Genomic DNA, 8,062 nt, shown 5'->3' on the forward strand with positions numbered 1-8,062 from the left:
TTTTTAGTGAGGTAGGTCCGAAGTGAGGTAGGTAAGTATACCTATATTAGAGATCAGTTTTATAAGATTTCTTACGATATTTAGTTTCTCAAGCATGCAAATATTGGTTCTGTGAGCAGCCGATGTAACCGATGTGTCCAATATTTTTCGAATAGGCAGTACTAAATTAAGAAATGTTTTAACTCTCATTATATTAAAAATTGGTAGAAATTCGATAAAGCACTTATCTCTTTTAAAAGTGGCATACAAATTTGCTTTTCTCCGGTCTTTCACTGTGATCGAAAAATACTTAGAAATTGTTTATAGAAATTGTTATCGCCTTCAAATTACTCAGTTCCCGATATAAGTCGGTGTCCTCGGATTAAGTTTTGAGAATATTGGGGAACGATATGAGTAGTATGCAAAAATCAAGAATTGTCCGAAGAATTGTTTGGTCTTTTATTGCGAACCACTTCACGTTAACGTTGATTTACACTCAGGTAATATGCTTTGGTAATATTTTAAACTAGCAGAAGGAATTTATAATGTACCTACCACAATTACTATAAACGAATAAAACTGTTAACATGACTTCGGTTTTTCAATGAATTTGGTTGGATATTTTTGGTCTTGACTTGTCTATTTCACGAATCACTGTTCCCGAATAGTTCCAGTTCCAGCACAAATTTTATATTATTTTAAAAGTCAAGAAAGATTGTTTGACAGACTTTAACAAGATGGTGTGTTGTTAAAAAAGTTAGTATTTTTGGCACCTCGATATCACTTATTCTATGTACAAACGACTTATACGAATGATGTGCAATAGTCAAGAAAACCCTAATACTCATTCTATCATCGAAATATATTTTCCAAAAACCATAAGCAATGAAAGTGGAATGGTTGCACTTGTTAAAATTGCTGTGGTCGGAAACATCTGTAAATGGAGTATTAAGAATAATCATCACTTAATCGAGTTATACAAATGTGGCACTTCTGCCAGTGCCTGCACGCAATAACCACAAGTGCAAAAAAGGATTCCAGATTGCTGCACTTTGCTACATCTTCCCTGTGTAGCAGCTTCGCAGTGTCTTCCAATAATTGCATTGAACACTTTTGCAATAATCTCAATGCAATGAGTCTTTGGTATTTGTTAGGTTGTTTATACTTTGCATAGTTCTATTTGGACGTGTGGAGACTAAATAGTATGAGTATGAGTATCAAACAGACTTCAAAATATTTTTCATGGCTTGGTACTGCAATCAAAGCTTAACATATTTTTATAACAATTTGGAGGTGATGAATTCTTCTAAAAACTCAATTCCATTTACAGGAAATTTCAAAATTAGTAAAGCAACAAAATTTAAAACCTTTGTTTTCTTATCTGTACAAAAGTAGCATTTACTCAATGGTAGTTTGTTCATTGGCCCTAAAAGTAGTTCACAAAATTAACTTCATTATGTCAAAATTTTAGGCAACTAGGACAAAATGTAAGTGTAAAAAGTGAAAAGTAACTAAGAAAGTAAATGTTGAAAGCTTGCGAAAAGAATTAAAAATGTTTGGAATGTAAGTCACGTCCTTAGAGTTACTGACAAGAGGTAAAAAGTCAGAAATTAGTTTTCTACTATTACTCCTTAAAACGTAAATGTACGGGTTTCAGTTTCTGAGATTTGTGATTAAAATGCTCATTGCGTTCCGAGGGGTACAAGGGGGTGCGGCATAAGTTGTGGAATTAAATTATTACGAACTAAAAAATAATCTTGACAATGTTTTATATCATAAGACTGCAATCTCTTTCTTAAGCACACCCAATATTATTTTAGTCATCCATTTAGATAATTTTATGGGACTCGAAAGGACACGAAACTCACATTCTTGGTGCGGTTAAACAATTATTCGTGAAAGTTTTAAGTGAAAGCAAAATTTTTATAATTTTTTACAAGTTTTTACATTACAAATGTTAAATTTACTTACTGTTAGACTTACTGTTCTTAACGCTAATTCCCTTTGATATTCTCAATTGCACATTATTTCATTAAGGACAGTTTTTAAGTAATTTTTAAACTTTTTACCACTGCAGCAATAAAAGCAATAAAAGGAAAAAGAATCTTCCACAAACTAAATTTGTTCTCCATTTCGTGTAATAGGATAATACTTAACGAGTTTTTTCTTCACTTGCTCCAATAAAATTGTGCCACAAATACTTTAGATATCCTTGAGATCCACTCAAATTTCGTGGGAACTTAAATTTTTGAAGCCGAAAACTTTTCTGTGCAAGGATTTCGGTATGTTTTCTGGTTAAGTTTGAGTAAAGTTCCTTCCTGGATATAATTGATTCAATTTAAACTATGAAATTTGTTAGTTCACTTTTTCGAATGCAGATAATAACTTTACCTACCTGAACTAAAGCCATGTAGTTTTTGCTTTTGTTTTTACAGAATATCTTTTATTCATAATCAATTAAAGTTTTTTGTGCTGTGCTGGTTCCACTCGTTTAGGAGATTCCTATGGTTTTCAATAAATTTTGTGTTAGTGAAAAGATGTTTCCAACAATATACAATATTTTTAAATTCATTTATTTAAGAGAATAAAATCATATCAAAGGGTATGCGAATTGCGTTAGTAGATTGAGTTCAATTATAAAGAACAACTGACCTCTAATATATATAGTATATAGTACTACATGTTACATTTATAATTAATTGTAGTTTTAGGATATTAGTGTCAGAATAAGATAAAAGCAGAATACTTTGGGTATCTCAAATTATTCAGAAGACTACGATTTTTGGACCGTAGGCCAGATTGTAATCTAAGTTGATCAAGGATGACAGAGTTAGCCGTCTACGATACAGGTTCAGTAAAATCACTAGTCCGCTGTTTCTTGAAGCTGTGGAGAAATAAAAAGCAAGAATAATGTCATCTTGTTCACAAGGTACTTAGAAGAAGAAAATGGCATGCTCTGATAACTAAAGTTAGCAGCTTCAAGGAAAATGTGAAATATTTACAACTAAAATATAATCAAAATTTTTGTTATTTTGTGTTTTCCGCTTCTATTTTTAGATGTATTTTTTAAGAAAAATATTAAAATATTAAATTTTATTTCCTTTAAATGAAAGGAAAATATCCTTCGCAAACAGCTTCACATTTTCATAAGTTAAAGAAAACAAGGGAATTCACTGTTTTGTTTTTGCAGAAATAAACAAATTGTTCATTTTTTTTAAATTTAAGTAAAATATTTCACAGGTACAGTACGCAAACATCCAAGCCTTATGGATTCTGTGCTGGCAATTCATCTCTACTTGGCGTAGTCAGTGCCTGTTAAGTATCTTTAAGTGAATGTATCTTCTGTCGAATTGTGTGCTCAAAGCGGAAGTGTACATGTCTGGTATATGCGTATATACGTTGTTTTCCGAGTTAATGTTTATTCACACATACGAGTACACATCAAAATTAACATACATAAACATAATTAAATATGTATGCCATAATTGGAGTTTCCGTTTCTCAATTTACTCCATTTTAGGCGTTTTCATAGGAATCGATCGTTAAACTTTTTATTTGTTTATAATTTTTTTCTTTGTTATGGTAAGTGCAAACGTTTTACACGTCAAAGTAAGAACTCAAACGTAATTTATATGCACTTCAGATAATTTATATATAACATTTGCATTAAACTTGAATCGGAACACATACACTTATGCTTAATGAGCTTGTTTTCACTAATTCAAAATGTCTTGTATTACCTAAATAAATCAACTTAATGAAGTGGTTTAAAATATAATTATAATTAATATCATTAATTGATTGCAATCACGCACATTCTGAGGCATTCTGAACAAAATATGTATTAAATGCGGATTCGTGTGTAGTGTACTTTGTGTACAATAGTTGGCTTATGAATGTTCCTCGAAACAACTAAACTTTAATGAACTAATACTTTTATTTTTTTTAATATATAATATTAAAAATATATATATTCACATAGGTTTCTAGGGTGTAGTGAGATCACTGATACCTTCTCAATTACTTTTAGCAAATCATCTGGTTTCAAGAACATTTCGTATAAATTTGATTAGGCATAGTCGAGCCTTGCTGTGTTAAGCTTTCAGTATCCTGTAGAAGCTCCTACCACTAGCAACCGATGTATCCGCTCGTGTACCTATCAAATAAGTATCTGTAATGTTGGACGTCAGCCAATAAGCAGGCCACCTAAGGAATGCTGGCTTTATGTGGATCAGATTTGTTTCAACCATCACAACTATTTCATTTTGCAGTGGTTTTATATTTGATAAAATATTTAAAGAAGGATATAGGGACTCACATATGTGATATTATTATTATTTCAATATGGCCTTCTCTACTAATCTCAATAAAAGATGAATATTTGCATACGATTCTATACTTGTGACTGGTATAATAGTGTAATAACCCAGTTATCTAGATTACTGAAGAAGATATATATGCAGATATATTATTTATGGATATGTTTTCGAATTCTGTATCTGCTATTTAAAATTGTGCTTGGGTTGATTTGGCAATATTAGTCGTAATATCAGTGAGTTTTTGCATTATATAAAATATTCATAGTAATATTAATAATATAGCTGAGATTATAGTTTTATCTACTTTTAAAATAATGTAAAAGTATTTGATATATTTGTGACAGTAAAAGTTGCTATAAATTGTTTTAATAGTTGTTTGTTATTGAAATTAATTATAAATGAAGACTAATTAATTATTATTATTAGTATTTATTTAAACTGTTATTAACAAACTTATCAAACTACTCAGAGATTGTATCGTAATGAGTAAATATTTTTGTCAAATTAACTGCCTTTCGATAAACAACTGAGGAACAATGTTAGGCAATTTATTTAAAATTTTGTTATTGAAACATGAAGTGTTAGCTTTCGAGATAGTGACTTGAATTGTTTAAATATTTCAGTCAGATGTGGATTCAAACATCATAAATAGGGCGAATAACATTAATTTTGTGTTAGTAATGTGTGAAAATTGAAGCAATCATGTTTTCACAATTGAGAAGATATATTCTTACAGCTCTGTTGTTAATCTTCTGTTTGCCTCGAAGCCATTGGGCATGTACACTGAACAATGGTGCACAGGAGAAACAGAAGGATTGGTGGCAAACCGGACAATTCTATCAAATTTATCCTCGTTCATTTATGGATTCCGATGGCGATGGTATAGGTGACTTGAAAGGTGTGACCTCAAAGTTGGAATACTTGAAGGACATAGGTGTTACGGCAGCTTGGCTTTCACCTATATTTACTTCACCAATGGTAGATTTTGGTTACGATATTTCTGACTTTTACGATATACAACCTGAATACGGTACTATGGATGATTTTCGTGAGCTGATAGCACGCGCTAAGGAGTTAGACTTAAAAATAATTTTGGACTTCGTTCCAAATCACTCAAGTAATGAGAGTGAATGGTTCAAAAAGTCAGTTGCACGTGAACGTGGCTACGAAGATTATTATGTGTGGGTAGACGCAAGGTATGATGAGAATGGTAACCGCATCCCTCCAAGTAACTGGGTAAGTAACACAAAAAAGAGAAAAGAACATTAGTTTAAGTATATGCTTTTTTCATATGTAGTTACAAGCTTTTAGGGGCAGTGCTTGGGAATGGAATGAGCAGCGCCAGCAATATTATTTACATCAATTTACAGTGCAACAGCCAGACCTAAACTATCGTAATCCTGCTGTCGTTAACCAAATGAAAAGAATTTTGCGTTATTGGTTGGAGCAAGGAGTTGCTGGTTTTCGTTGTGATGCCGTACCTGTGCTTTTTGAGGTGCTGCCAGATGAAAATGGTATTTATCCGGATGAGGAGAAAAGTGGTTTAACAGACGACCCTGATGATCGTTCATATCTAAAATTGGATTTAATTGAAAATCAACCTGAAACAATTGATATGATATACCAATGGCGTCAAGTGATGGATGATCATCAACGTATATACGGCGGTGATACTCGCGTTTTGCTTATTGAAACTTATGCGCCGGCTTGGTATACTATGCAAATGTATGGAAATAGTACAACTGAAGGTGCTCACCTACCATTTAATTTTAATTTAATCACTGAGTTGGAGAATGGAGTCAGCGCAACTAAAGTACTGAAGGCGGTGGATGATTGGTTATTGAATATGCCTGCTGGAAGAACAGCCAACTGGGTGGTAAGTACTATTTTTAGGATAAACAAAGTATAAAAGTATTTAAAATATAGACTTGGCTTAATAGATGGGAAATCATGATAGAGGACGTGCTGCAACCAGATTTGGCCCGGAACGGGTTGATGCGATGAATATGTTGGTTATGATTTTACCTGGTGCGAGTGTCACTTACCAGGTAAGGTTAATATATTATATTCAATATATAAGAAATAGCTAAAAATGTATTTCTAATATTAATTAAAACATAAATATGGTACTTTTCTTGTCAACTGTTTTAAGGGTGACGAAATTGGCATGACCGATGGAGATGTATCCTGGGAAGAGTCAAAAGATCCAGCTGCATGCAATACTAATTCCAGTATTTATCAAAAATATAGCCGTGATCCAGAACGTACACCTTTCCAATGGAATACCGAAAAAAACGCAGGTATGCATTTCAATAATAATTATTTCAGTATTTCATTTTATTTTGATTTATATTTTCAACAAACACTTTCTTTTCGAAAACTTTCAGGCTTTTCTACAGCATCTCAAACATGGCTACCAGTAGCGATAACTATGAAACTGTTAATGTAGAAGTTGAGTTAGCTGCAGATCGTTCCCATATAAAAGTCTACAAATCTTTGGTGGAACTTCGGGACAGCTCAAAAACTCTACAGTACGGAGACTGGAAATATAAAGCACTGAATGAAAACATTTTTGTTGTAAAGAGGTAAGTTTGATAAGAATGCATAAAAGAAGAATTAAAATATTCGCGAATGATAAGGAGGGCTTAATTGTAAAATTAGTACGAGTATAAATTTGAATGAAAGGTTAACTTTAATGTTGCAAACATTTCTATAAAAAAGTGAACTGCTTGAAGTTGTCTTAAAACGAACAGACTTTCTTTTTGTGATACTGAATGATCCTAGCAGTATCGCTATTACAATTATCAGTCCTTTTCGATTCATTTTATTGCTGTTAAACCATTGTTAGAATCACTAAGATAGCTTTTAAGTGATCGTTTCATTGTACAGTATAGGGAATCAAATATATTATTATTATTAACAGTTTAAGGCATTTGTGAATGTGATAAAAGTAAAATTAAGCAAAGTTTTTCCAATTTTTAGCTAACAGAAATTTGTTCAATATTTCTTAGCAGCCTGGTCATGGTCGACTTACTGTACATAGAGAAAAAGGGGAGCAGGTTGGAGGTATTAAAGATAGAATAAGTTCTAAGTTCTTACAATATACTAGACTATGGGACGATAGTGAGTCATTTATTTATTTTTATTGCCTAATGCAAACACCACTTTGAGTCCTATTAATTTTTTGCACTGAAGGATTTCTACCTTGATTTAGCCCAGTTTTTATTAAACCCACCACCCTCTCATCTATTCCTTGTCCCAAACCATATGTTTTCTTCTCGCTTACACTTAGCTAACTCCATATCTTTAACAATGTAAACTTTTGTTTAGTTCGTGTTTACCAGCCCAATTTATCTACCAGGTAGTATTTACCTATCTAACAGAACAGCTGTTGTTTTATTATCCAGGCTTATATTGATGCAGGCTTAAACAAATGAGTACTCTGTTCTTCAATTTAGTCAGCGATATATTCGATATTAAAATTGACCAGATACATGTATTTGTCAATGAGTTCAGCAATTCTAATATACTCTACCTTTTACTCGTTATTACAACAATAGCTTTCTTAGCTGAATGAGGAAGATTGTTTCCTTATGCGGGCAAGTCTTCTTATCTATATAAATACAAATATGCTCAACCAACTTAATCATGAAAATTTTTTATTTGTTTTACAAAATAGAGTATTATTTTTTTTAATTGACATTATTTTTGCAGATATTTATCAGGTTCAGAAACAATTGTATACATTTCTAATTTGGGTGATA

The 8,062-nt window shown here is 32.0% G+C and overlaps 1 pseudogene; it reads left to right on the top strand.

Moving 5' to 3' along the window:
• The first annotated feature begins 4,950 nt into the window (after nucleotides 1-4,950).
• Nucleotides 4,951-6,887, top strand: LOC119684260 (annotated as a pseudogene).
• The last annotated feature ends 1,175 nt before the right edge of the window (nucleotides 6,888-8,062 follow it).

The sequence above is a fragment of the Teleopsis dalmanni genome, chromosome 2 (assembly GCF_002237135.1).
Source record: "Teleopsis dalmanni isolate 2A chromosome 2, ASM223713v2, whole genome shotgun sequence".
Classification (NCBI taxonomy): Eukaryota; Metazoa; Arthropoda; class Insecta; order Diptera; family Diopsidae; genus Teleopsis; species Teleopsis dalmanni.